The sequence below is a fragment of the Lonchura striata genome, chromosome 2 (genome assembly GCF_050655825.1).
Source record: "Lonchura striata isolate lonStrDom1 chromosome 2, ASM5065582v1, whole genome shotgun sequence".
Taxonomy (NCBI): domain Eukaryota; kingdom Metazoa; phylum Chordata; class Aves; order Passeriformes; family Estrildidae; genus Lonchura; species Lonchura striata.
In genome coordinates, this window is record NC_140704.1 from 139,555,392 (window position 1) to 139,569,028 (window position 13,637).

The 13,637-nt window shown below is 36.3% G+C and overlaps 1 long non-coding RNA gene across 2 annotated transcripts; it reads right to left on the minus strand.

Annotated features, from left to right (window-relative positions):
• Positions 1-10,808: 10,808 nt before the first annotated feature.
• Positions 10,809-13,266, minus strand: LOC144246802 (uncharacterized). 2 transcript variants are annotated; one of them, XR_013340513.2, is made up of 3 exons: positions 13,148-13,266; positions 12,901-13,049; positions 10,809-10,981 (listed from the first exon to the last, which is right to left on the minus strand). It is a non-coding gene; the product is annotated as an uncharacterized LOC144246802 (long non-coding RNA). The 2 variants fall into 2 exon arrangements; XR_013340511.2 differs by lacking the exon at positions 13,148-13,266 and having other exon boundaries at positions 12,901-13,139.
• Between the last annotated feature and the right edge of the window lie 371 nt (positions 13,267-13,637).

The window sequence follows — 13,637 nt, forward strand, 5'->3', positions numbered from 1 at the left end:
AATGCCACAAATGCAGGACTTTGATGCAAGGAGGACTGCCATTCTGCTCATGGCAAGTCTGCAGGATCTGCCCTCAGATCAGTATTAAAATTGTATCACTGTTGTAAGATAACTTAAAACTTGACAAACAATATTTAAATAACACCCAGTGTTACTTTTTATGGTATCAGTAGAGTTAAAGAAACATACTTTGAGAGAGAGAACTTGTGACAAAATGAAATACAGCCTGCTGAAACCTACTGTAAACAAATACCACAAGCTGTGCCAAACAATTATGTTAGTTTCACATTAAAAGTAATACCAAATAGAAAGAGAAGGCTTACATATTAATGTCACCACTGTTTTTAAGTGGTACACCCATGAACAAGGCTAGCAATCATCTGACAAAAAAGGCCATGAAACCATAAACTGTTTATACAAATATCCAAGACAGAAATGAGTTTTAAAAACTTGGTTTTTAGTAAGAAAGAAATGGATTCGAGTATCAGAACTGCTTCTAATGCTATTTAGGAATATTAGAAACACTGTTGTTATTTAAGAATTTAGTTTTCATTACAGTTTAAATAGGGGTTGGCTCCTCTGATCCTTTACACATACAGACTGAATTTTTACTTTTCATTGTGAGAAGTTATTGTGTAACATCTGCTCTTCACAACAAAGCAGCAAATAGGGGATTAGTGTTCAGTTCATGCCTGGTACGTGGCAGCACTTTTGAGTTTATAAATGGATTTCAGTGTGACACTACTGAAGAGGTGAGATTGTAGCTACTTAAAACATCAGGTGAGGAACTCATGTCAAACCCAGCAACTTGTGGTGTATTCTTGTCCAAAGATACCAAGATTTGAATGCAGTTGATTGGTGTGGGATCTCGTGCTCCTGCCTCAGGAACACGATACAAATTTCTCATCAGATACTCCAATGCTTTTGCAAACAATCTGTATCTGTGACCTGACCTTGGCCTCCAGAGAAACTCCCTTCTCCACTGCAGCAGATGAAACTGGATGTGGCTGGAGAATACAGGGCTTCATAATGAGGGGGAATTTTCTTTTCAGAAGTTGCCAGGACATGCTAACAATTTTGATTTCAGAGCTGAGTTCAACTTTTTTTTTTTAAAGAATCTCTTGTCTGTGCCAACTAGGAATCTTCACAAATAGGTTTAGCAATGCTTCAACAGAAATACAGATATTTCTAGGTTTTAAACATACATTTTTCAAAAGTTTGTATATTGGTTTATTTGTTGCCCCAAATATGTATTGGAAGGCACCTTTCCCTTGGACCTCATAAAACTTCCTTTTCACAGTCTGTCATGAATCAAAATTATCTACATATCACTAATCCTACACTGTCTAATCTCACCCAAATTACTGTATTTGGCTATATTTTTTGTATAATTTGGCAAATCATTCAGTACATTTTCAGGGTTCCCTAATTCATCTTCTCCCAAGTACAATTTCTTCTTGCATCTTTTGTGTATGTCAATATGTAAGAAATATTAGTTCAGGAGTCTGAAGTTTGTTTTAAAATGTAAAATAAGACATAAGATAAGAACATTTAGGGCTTTCAGAAGTTAGTAGATTTTTTGTGCTTTGTAAGGTGGAAACATTCATTGACAGGCCCTCTTTCAAGGACAGGCAACTAATAACATCAGCAGAGGTGATGTTATTTCTTTCTTCTTCAATTAGAGTCTCATGTTCTGTAGACAGAGGGAGAACAATTACATCTCTTACTGGTTTTGTATGGTGACGTGTCACAAATGTTGTTCATACTCCTGGCTTTTTCACAGTTCTTAGATGATGGGATGCCTTTTCTAATTTTTCTTAATGATCACTTACATCTGCTTTTATTGAAGACACTGTGGGTTTTCTCCAGCTTCTTGTTAGAAGCCACTATTCAATTCCAAATAGGACTAGAAAAAAATATGAACAGTATGAAGTCATACTTGGAATTGTTCCCACTCAGAAGATGCTTTTAGATTAAGAGTGCAACCTCATTCAATATTTAAAATAATGGCAATACTAAATAAACCAGAATTCTGTCCTATGAGGTGAAGAAGTTAAATGGTACCTTACTCCTTAGAGTAATTAGGAAGTTTGCATGCAAGTTGGTTTAGTGTTTCAGATAACAGAATTTTTTTATCATCATCCTGCAGGTTCTGGATCTTGGCAAATATAATTGTCTCTGTAGTCATTATAAATGCATTTGAAATGTTCTAAATGGTAAAATGGCATCTTATTCTGTTGCTTCTTATGGGAGTGTTGGAGCAGCATGAGAGAAGCCTTGATTCTGCAGAGGCAATGGTGTTCTTATGCCTCCCCCAGGCTGTGTAGAGGCTCAGGCATGTGCTTATCTGGTGACACGCAGAATTTTTGTTGCTGGATGTAACAAATCGGGTTCCTACCTATCATCAGTCTCTGTGTGGGTTGGTTTTCTCTTCTGTTGAATATATCAAATAATAAATATATTCTCTAGCTGGTAATAGAAACTATTATAGGAGTAAGAATTTCAACTATACCTATATTGATTCTGGTAGGTGCATGTCTAACTTCCTCCTAGAAGTCTACAGCAATGGTTTCCATAATCTCCCCAGCTACATTAATCTTCCACTCTTAGTTATCTTTACTTGGTGTTTGCACTTTCTGTGCTAAAGTCATTACTTCTTGTCTTGTCCTCTACAGCCATGAAGAACAGAGAGTGATGATTTTAACAAATTGTTATGCACTTGAATATTGCCCCCTGTTTATCTCAATTCCTCCTTATTCTGTTCAGCGCATGATTCCTTAATTTATTTTCATTTATTCTGTTTAAAACAATCATTGTATTATACTCAGATGATATAACTTGTTAGGATTATTATAAATTCTAACCATTCTTCAAAGCTCTGACAGTCCCATTCAGCTTGGAGTTGTCGGCACATTAACAATATAGTTCTTATTTCATTATGCAGGCCACTAATGGAACTGTTTGCCAGATCCAGGATGGATCCCTGAGGACCCTACTGAAATGCATGTTGCCATTTTTACAATGAGCCATTGATAATTGTACTCCTGGTATTATTTTGTAACTGGTTCCACATCTAGTGAAAGATAGTTCCACCTCTATCACGTGTTCCTACTTTGCTTTGAGAATGCGCTGTCAGTACAGTGTCACAAGTACTAAAATCAAAATATATGACTTCAGCTGTTTCTCTCTTACCCACATGCCTGTGACCCTGTCACAAAGGAATTTATATTGGCTTGACATAATTTATTCTTAACTAATCCACACTGACTCTTAGTCATCTCCTTCTCTGCTGGGTGCTTACAGATATTTTGTAGAAAAATGACCATTTTGGTTCAGGGAAGGAGCAGGGAAGAATTGACAGGAGACCATCACCATGGGTGGCTGTCAGCTAAATGTCAGTGGATAACACCAGAATAAAGCCTACCTCTTTAGACTCTTCACCCTAGCTGCCCTCCAGACTGCAGCAAGCATCCTGGCTGCTGGGGAGTCAGTAATAGGCTGTGTCTGTGCCAGCCAGCCCTTGTGCCAGGGACTGGCTCCTGGCACATTCATTCGGCTCCTTGGGATGCAGCTTCATTCTTCTTAACCTCTTGCATCCCTTTTCAAAGCTGAGATCTGTCGCAGTTCTCACCAGTCGTAAGCACTTGATTGGCAAGTGATCTTTTTAGTGAAATGAAAAATCATGCTTGGCATGCATGATTTGTTCATACTCACTGAATAGCGAGTATGACTTAACAGTTCAAGTTTTCCCCTTATGATTGAAGTCCTCCAAATGTCTATTGCATCAGTTTTCTTTTTCCCTTGTATGAGAATAATAACTTTGTCTTGATGTTAAAATCTGTTATCTGATAACCCTTTTAGAGTGAATTTGATTGAACTGTTGGCTCAAGTGCTTATTTTCACTAAAATGTGACAGCTTAATAGTTATATTCATCTCACTACATTTTAAAATGATATCTGGTGGAGTTTTTTTTTCAGAAAGTGAATATGTTGAACATGAGAAAAATAACATAAACCTATATATATAAAATAACATAAAACTATGCACTGTATATAATATAATAAATGTAGGAATGTAGGAATGAACTTCATATGTATGCCTTTTAAAAATAAAATTATCATCAAACTCAATTTAATTAAGTTATTTAATTGTCCAATACCTCTAGCACAGAAAATATGAGACAGTTCCCGGATGTTTCTGGCACATTCCCTGAATGCTCCTACAAGCAACTTGCAGCACTGCCAGACAGGGCATTCTGAGGGAAGGATGTTTGCATGGCCTGTAGACTCAGGTGTGATGGGTAGAAAAGGTGCCTTAGGAAGGTTGTTCTGTTCCCAGAGCTGTACACTAAAGGTGGCCTTGCTGTCTTTTTTCTTCATTTTTGTGACTGAACCAATGATATATATTCATTCCTCCAGTTAGGAGTTTGTTCTTGATGCAGAACAGGTGACCCAAGTTCCTCCATTTGAAAACTCTCACGCATTTAAAAATAAGCAAGGATAATTTCAAAAGCAAAACCAAACCAACAACAAAAAAAAAAAAGTCGGGTGAACTTTGGAAAACAGTTTTCTATAAGTGATAGAGTAAATTATTAATTCCAGAAAAAAAATCATTATGCAGTTAGCATTAACACTATAGCAAAGAATTCTGTTATTTGTTTTCATGGATATCACATAAGGTGTTTCTGGTATTAAGACTGGAGGACACATGTGAAATGTGGGAGCTTCTGAAAATAATTAAAGCATGGGAGAAGGGAGCTCATAGGCTCTCTATGGTTTTCGTTCATAGTTATTAGCCTGGATTTTTTGTCTGCCTGAATGCAATGCTATCTTTCTTGTTTTTATTCTTTAATTACTGCTGCCGTTTGTTGTTTCCTGAAGTTAGGGGATCATAGTAACATTTATAAAAGTAGGAACACCATGTACTAGTGTACATGTATCTAAAAATACCAGAATTTAAAAGGTTATATGGTGCACTATTTTGTCTAGATGCTTCCCGTTGCAGGAGACTTCTGTTTCCTAATTCTGGGCTGCAGGCTAAGAAAATTAATCAATTTGGTTTTTTGCAACTTGGACAAACAATTTGATGGACAAGAAGCTTGCTGGATGGCCACAGTTTTAACCTAAAAGAGAGTAGGTTTAGATTGGACATAAGGAAGAAGTCCTTTACTGTGAGGCACTGGAGCAGGTTGCGCAGTGAAGCTGTGGATGCCTCATCCCTGGATCTGTTCAAGGCCAGGCTGGATGGGGCATCCACAATCCAGAGAGCTGTCTGGTCTAGTGGACAGTGTCCCTGCCCATGGTAGGAGGGATGAATGATCTTTAAAGATCACCTATTCAAATGATAATAGATTTTTCAAACCAAATTATTCTATCATTCTGTGGTGCTATGATTTTATACAAAACCTTTAAACTGGTGCATAGGTGAGACATAAATTCAGATTCAGCATTGGAGGATATTAAACCTTTTTCAAATAACAGGTAAATACAGCTAAACAAAATTGCAGACCTGAAAAGATCTGGGTATAACTTGCCTGCACTGGTAATATGCCACTTGAAAGGGATAGAGTGGATACCAAGAAGCTTCAATTAGCAAGAGAACGAATTAAAGAGATGAGACAGCAGAAAACATGATAACTGTAATGGGCTTTGGTTTGCATTTAGAGGAACGAAACTACCCAGGGAGCTGTTTGCAGACTGTGTTCTCCGGCACCCTCTCCTGGCTGGCCCAATACGGCCTTGGAAAGTGCCAGGTCTCCTGGAGAAGCAGAAGATGACCGACTACACCTACATTTCCAATGGAAAGTTAAACTGGAAACGAAGTGGATGAGAGAAACGAAATTATTTTTCTATTTCCTGTAGGTACCGTAAGCCTATCTGCAGGATTGAAGGGGGGCTGTGTTTGTCATAAAGTATTGTCCATTTGGGAAATGAAATCGTGCATTTGCATTCTCACGTGCTCGGGCACAGACCCAGAGCAGCGCCTGCCGTGTGCTGAAGCCACAGTGCTGCAGAAAGGTCACTCCAGTGGGTGCAAGCACGTCCACCTCCCCTGTGCCTTCCCAAACAGTGCATCCAGGCCTCCACTCACTAAGCACGATGTGTCCCAGGGAACACAGGACAGGGCTTTTAGCTGCAGTTCTGGAAGAAGGAAAGCAGTAAAACAAAATCCATGTTCTGTTAAAATTGGTTTCATGCCTAACGTGAATAATTTCTTCCAAGTATGCAAACAGAGAAACAACACTTTTTAACCAGGTCATCACTTACTTCAGTTGCAGATGTAGTCCTAAAATGCAGTAATTTCATAGGTCTTAAATTTCACTTGATGCATATGAATGTAAGATGTTATGAAATTAAAGGCAGGGCTCTTAGTATCAGGCTGTTTTATGAAAATGTTGGTATTCTCTATTGCAAGAATGTCTCAGATAAATGAAAGGTAAATGTTTTTCATGCTTGTAAGGATTTTGGTAAGGATGTTCATACTTAGAGATGTATGCAATACATAAGAGTAAATTATTCATTTATATATATATATAAATGCATGTAGAAAACATTGCATCTAAAACAAAATATCTTTCTAAATGGCTATGAAGATGTAAGTGATTTTCAAGGCTTTTGATAGCCTTTTTCTCAAAAAAATCAGAATAAGCCAAATGCAAGGTGGTAGTTTATTAGAGATTTGCTATATTTAATCAGCAGGTATGTCATGAAGGTACACCAAAACACTTAATGTTGATAACAAACTCAGCCACCCTTCAATATACAGCCAGAGCCAAAGGCCAAATCTCACACATGAACTAACTCACAACGGGGTAAGCACGGCAACGCCCCAGTGACGATTCACAGGTTACGGGGTTGGTGCCATTTACCAGTCAGGGATATTAGAACCAAAGAATCATGGAATTGCCAAGGTTGGTAAAAGACATCTTAGATCACCAAGTCCAATCACCAGCCCAGCAAAGCCACCATTTTCACCATTAAACCATGTGCTCAAGTGCCATAGCCACATGCTTTTTGAACATTTTCAGGGATGGTGACTCCTCCACTTTCCTAGGCAGCCTGTTAAAACACTTGGCAATAATTTTAATGAAGAAAGTTTTCCTCCTGTTTGATCTAAACCTCCCCTGGTGCAACTTGAGGCCATTACCTCTCATTCTGCCACTTGTTTCTAGGAAGAAGAGACTGACACCCAACTCATTTCAACTTTTTTCAGAATCATTAAATCAGTCTTCTACTCAGAGTAACAATAGTCATGCACCAATGTCTCCCTCAACATGAATTTGACATAAAATCACACTCCTCGTGCTGTATGAACAATGAGAGAGAATAATTTTTTCCCCTAATGCATATATTTTTAATGTTAGAGAAATTATTACTATCTGAATAGGACCAAAAATTAGTTGGAACTCATTTATCAATATTCTTTTCATTTGCCAGCTATTTTTAGGATTTTAGAGAAAGTACATTTTTGGCAATTGTGCAGGGGAAGAGAGTGTCCCTAAAAGATTTTCTTACTCCAGTGTTAGGCAGACAAATGCAACTGCCCAACCTGTGAATCACAGAGGGGTCTCAAGGGACAAAGCCAGTAGCAGTGAACCTCTGCATAAAAAACCTTGGCACCCAACATCTCTGCCTTCGTGGGCTTCATCTGGCCTGTGTGAACTGATGGTTTTTAGTTGGTAAAAGCACTTTTCATTATAATAGACTATGAAATATTCTATGAATAGTGCTAGAAATTTTGTAAAATGTTATGATTATTTTTACATGAAGAACAGTGTATAGATAATGGCAGTCATGTTGATAGTCTAGACTGCTGCAAAAATTCCTGCAATATTTAACATCCAATGCCAAAACATTCAGTTTTGAGATAGAGAATCTACTTTCAACCCAAATGAAATTTAAGTAAAAATTGTGTTGATGTAATTGAATTAATATAAACATAACTATCAGATTCTGAGGGTTTTTTTTTTTAAACATAAGGATCAGATCTTTTATAATTCCCTTCTAAATTTCATTCAAACCAAATGCACTAACAGCTTCTAGAAATACTGCAGAAAACTAGGTCAGGAAAAAAAAATGCAGTGCTGTACTCAATTTTACAGAATTTTATGGTATTACAGAAGTTTCCAGACCTAATTTTTATACTAATTCACTGAAGTGGCACTATTTGAGTGACCCAGTCACTATAGCACCACTGTAGCTGATATAATTTAAATTAGCTATTACTATTTCGGCTTGGAAACAATCCTATGAATAGTACTTTCAATTCTGTTTTTACTGAGATTTAATGATAAGTTATCTTCCAAATCTTAGTATTCTGCAGATCTGTCATAAAATATCAATTTATATTTATTGTATCAGAATGCTGAATTCTTTTATTGTATAAATGATTTTAAGAATTTTAAGCTAGTTTACCATTCTGCTGCTCTTCTTTTAGACAACATGAGTCATACAACCTCTGAAATGCACATAAAAGAATTTATTTATTTTTGAGGAAAGCAAAGAATCAAGGCTATGCTGAATATGTACCAGAAGTGGTGCTCTGCTAACAATTAGTGGTTATATATCAACATCATTTGCAATTGCTAATCAATTATTAGTAGTATTTGTATAAAAATCCAAGTGAGATTGGGACCCAAAATTTTTTAAATTATTTAATTTAGAAAGAGAGACTCTGATAAGAGATATAGTGTTTTACATCCATTTTTCTGATTGAATGCTTCTTCAATATCTAATGTAAGAGACTGGTTGGCCTTTAGACTTGCCTGTATGAATGGGGCAGTGGAAGTATGGACAATGAACTCGTGAATATAAAATTATGATGCCTCCTGATTCTTTGTCTATGCTTCAAATTTAGATTTTCTCACACAGGTGTGTAACTGACACCACTATGGAGAGTCTCTTGGCTAATTGTCTATCTGGAGATTGAAAACATTTTCTTGGATGTGGTAGTACCTCCTTTACCTCAGCTGAGAATTTGAGTCACAGCCAAGAAAAGGACAACACCTGAGGGCTTTGATAATTCTCAGGAGGAGGTCTCCCAACCTATCTGCTATAGTAATTTGATCAGTTGCAAATTATTAATTTATAGTTAATTAGAGCCAGAAAAAGAGTTGCCTGTCTGAACAACTCAGCATTAATTTCCAAAGTTATTTTCCAAGCTATTTATTGTCTAGAAGAAGATTAAAAACTAAGAGTCGAATTCTTTCCATGAGTAGAGAACAGAACAAATTTGTCCCATTATCTGACAACTTTTCACAGGGACACTTAGGGTCACCTAATGGGTTGTTAGTGGAATTTGAGTCAATTTACCTCTTCTATGCTAATGTTTATTGATGCATTTTTTCAGCATTTTTTCTGAGTACTCAAAATCTTTGTACACACAAATGAAAGGAAATAATTTCTTTTGCCATTTTCTGATCTATGGCTTACACAAATGAGACATGATATTTATTAATTGCTCAGCTTTACACATATTCAGCACATCTTAGAGAAAAGCAATTATAATTAATTTTTTCACAAAATTGATAAATTTATTATGGTAATTCGATGAGCACTAGCAAGCTCTGAAGCAAATGACCAACATTTGTAATCTCAAAGCCCATTATCATCAGGTGAATTATCTCTTTAACCACCTTTGGTCCAAGAGGATATATTGTTGCCAGTGATCTTCTTTGTCATTATACAAAGCAATTTAATTAAGTTCATAATAAATTCCACCTCTGTTCCCTTGCACAGTTTATGTGAAAAATGTGATTAATTTATTTTTGCAATATAGAACCTTCAATAAAGACAAACTGTGTCTCTCACAGTTGTTTTGCAACCCTTACAATTAGTTTTTATTACAGGCTAATGTATTTGCTATGGAAAGATCAAAAATTATTGAATTTCTCAAAACTCTATAAGCCTCAAACCTAACACTGTATTTATTTCTAAAAGCAGAAAAAACTGACTCCAATGAAATCACCATATTCAGTTCTAAGCATGCTTTCTAAAGTTACAATGGAAAGTTATAATTTCACAGCCTGATGTGTTGTTCTATTCTACAGTCAGCACAGGCTGAAAATCAGAGAATAGAATCTCCTTACTGTCAAACCTGCGTGTGTGTGCACAGATGTACAAAATTACTGTCATGTTCCTTTTTCACAGGTGATGAAGCAAATAATCCATATACTAAAATTGGTCCTTGAATGATTCTAATAAAAGAAGGGAATCAGGCACAAATCTTCTATAATGTATCAAGCTAAACTTCATTAATTGAGCAATAGTTTCATTAATTGAGCTATAGTGATGAGCTCTATGCTTATTTTTATTATAGATGCAAATTCAAAATTATTTGAATTAAATCACCCTTTTGCCAGACTAGAGAAGTTCAGCCTGTAATTCAGCTGATATGTTTGAACACTTGTTTCAGTTGCCTTTTTATATGGAATATTTTGCTTACATTTTCCTTGAATAAATTAAGATACTTTAGAATCCCTGCATTACATTTAACCTTTCTGAAGAGTGAGGATAATTTATGCTTAAACACTTATGCATGCTGTTTTATTTAGTTCATGTCTCTGGAGACTTAAAATCTAATAATGATCTTGAGTGTCTAGGAATATTTTGATACTTATAAAAGTTGATAAGTATAACCAGTGATTCAGTGTATCCCAGATTATACAATTTATCATAAGCCTTTCCATGCACAAGATGTTGTAAGGTGAACTAGCACATCAGCCAGCTACTGTACATCCATAGCTTTCCAGCAATTGCCTTTGGAATTGGTTGCTTCTCTCAAATGAATGGAGAAGAGCCTTTCAATCTACAAAGGGTAAGCTTTATTAAATTACTTCACACTTTTTAGGAGATAAGAGGGCATGTGGAAAATTACTGTGGAAAAAATGCTGTATGGTTCCTTATTCTGTGCACTCAAACTCCAAGCATGGAATTGATAGTAGAGTTAAACAGTATCACAGCCTTCCATCTGGATGGTTGACTGGGAAAGAGAAAATTACTGTGAATTATTAGGGGAATTTAAAGCAAATAAGCATGGCAGATCAGATGGAGAACCTTTTCTTTCTTTATCCCTAGCCTAGATATTGCTAGAAGCCATTTTTTCTGAACTGATTCTGAGAATCACAAGTTTTATCAAACTGAACTGGAGATGGAATAAGCTAATTTTATATAATTTCAATGTAAGTAAAAATAATCTACAGAGAACCTTTTCTTAGGTCTTCTGAACAGCAAAGTTTATGTGTGGCTTTGTGACAAAATGGAAAACAATAAAGAATTGAGAAAATATCTTATTTCACAGATGTCAGCTATATTGTGGTATCCATTCTTTAAAGCATCCAGAACCAAAAACCAGTTTGTACAGAAACTCCATATGAACACTTTATATGAGTCAGATAATTCCAGTAAATTTCAAGTGAGACAATTCTGGAGTAAAAGCTGGCTTTCAGTGTCATGTACTTTCTTTATGCTGACTTCAGCAGGACTAACTGGAGTGTAGCAGAATGTGAGTATGGCTCTGTGAAGCACATGGCTGTGGGCATCCTTGTAAATGGGAATTTCAGCTTTCATTTTCCTGTGAAGATAGCACAGAAAAGGAAGCCTGGCTATTCCTGTGTGCAAGCTTATGACAGCAAAAACTAGGGCACCTGTCTGTGGTGGTGCTGCCTACATTTTAGTCAAGATCATAGGCTCTTCCCATAAAAATTTATTGCTATAGCACTTTTCCTACTTAACATAAGGAATAAGGTAGCAGTAATGAACTTCAGTGTATGCTCTCAACAGATCAAGTCAGAGAGAACAGCATGTACCTCATGCTGCTCTTCTGAAGTGCACGCTGAGCACCGTGAAGAGCTCGGAATCAAACAGAATGATGAGAATGATGTGCTCTGCTTGTGAGTCCCCACCTCCAAAGGAGAACGTGCTGCCTTGCCAGTTAGGCAAAGTTGGGCCTCGTGAGTTGAGCACAGTTAACGTTCCCACTTTCACTGACCTCCTGAGATAATTTGAATGTAACACCTTGATGTTAAATATCAAGGTTTTATAAAAAGAAAAGGATAAAAAAAATTACATCAAATAAAATAATTACATAGACTAGACCAGACTAGACCAGACTAAACTTGTTCAGTTGAAGGGGATCTGCAACAGTAATTTATCCAATTGCATGACAACTTTAGAGCTGACCAAATGCTAAAGGATATTAAAGACATTGTCCAAATGGCTCTTGAGCATGTACAGGTATCACAACCTTTCTAGGAAGCCTGTTTCAGTGTCTGAATACCCTCTTGGTAAAAAAATATTTTCTTTATATGCTTCAAAACTAAGGAAAATTTGCACCCTTTTTTAAAATATCAGACCTTTCCAATAAAGTTTTCACTTCCAGAAAAATTATAAGGCTAAATAATAGTAATCCTTAGTGTATATATATATATATATATATATATGGGATCTGCAATCAAATGAATAAGTATTGTTTGTCTGTCAGACACTGTATAGTAATGTGGCATTGTACAAGATATCTGGGATGTTTTTCACTCATCTCAAAATGCTGCCTATTTTGATAATGACTACTAAAATCAGCTAGCATGAAATTATCTCTAAAGGCTAAAAAGTATCAAATGTAATATTTTAAGGATTATTGTAACAGAGATTAAGATTTATGTGTTACTTTTTGAGATGAATCATGCTGATTTCTTGATTGCTGTATTATTTTGAACTATGAACCTGAAGAATTTCCAAAATTAGTTCCCTCCCACCAGCATTATTTTCTTAATCATTTTAGTGCTGCTGCCTGGAACAAGTCCTGTTGATTTGATTCAGGAAAGCAAGCAGAGCTTCAACCAGCAGTGTCAGTACAATAGGAACAATAAATCTCCTTCACATTTTAAACAAGAAAATACTTGCCTTTTGAGAAGAGATGAGATAGCACAACAACAGCTGTGTTCTTCTTAGAGAACCCTGTCTTGGATACACTGGCAAAAGATATTTTCCTTTCTGATCTGGATCCAAAAAATGAAGCTGTTTAAATACACTTAACATGCGGCTCTTGCACCCTTTCCAAACAGAAAACAAAGAGACATGCACTAAGTCCTTATTTGCTGAACTGCACCTTTGTTCTAGGCAGAATGCTAATGGAAAACCTGCTACTTACACTGCTTCTGCTATTTTGTAAAGCAATGATTTGATCTGACAAAGAGCTTCTAGCAAAAAATATCCTGTTAATAAAATCAGAACCACTGTGCTGCACCCTTTCAGAGCGAATGTGGGCAGAAACCAGCAGCAGTTCAAGGCATGAATAAATGAAGCTGAAGTATATAAAAGCCTTGGCCATGGTAGTGCACGGTAGTATTTGCTGCCCTTCCAAGAAATTCTTGTGCAAGTATATTCAAGCAATGAAAATAAGAATTGATTGTTGACTAATTCTATCAATTTCTTAACGTGTTTCTATCAACTCCATTGAGGCTGTCTCAAAGACACTGTGAATCAGACATGTAAGTCCTTTCCTGGAGTACTATACCCCTTTTGTGAGGAACACAGTTTGTTTAAAATTAAAAGGATGCAAAAACAACTGTAAGGAGATGGTCTGAATCAAGGAAAATGCAGTGTAAAATTAGGAACACTTTTTTGTTTTTATTTTTTTT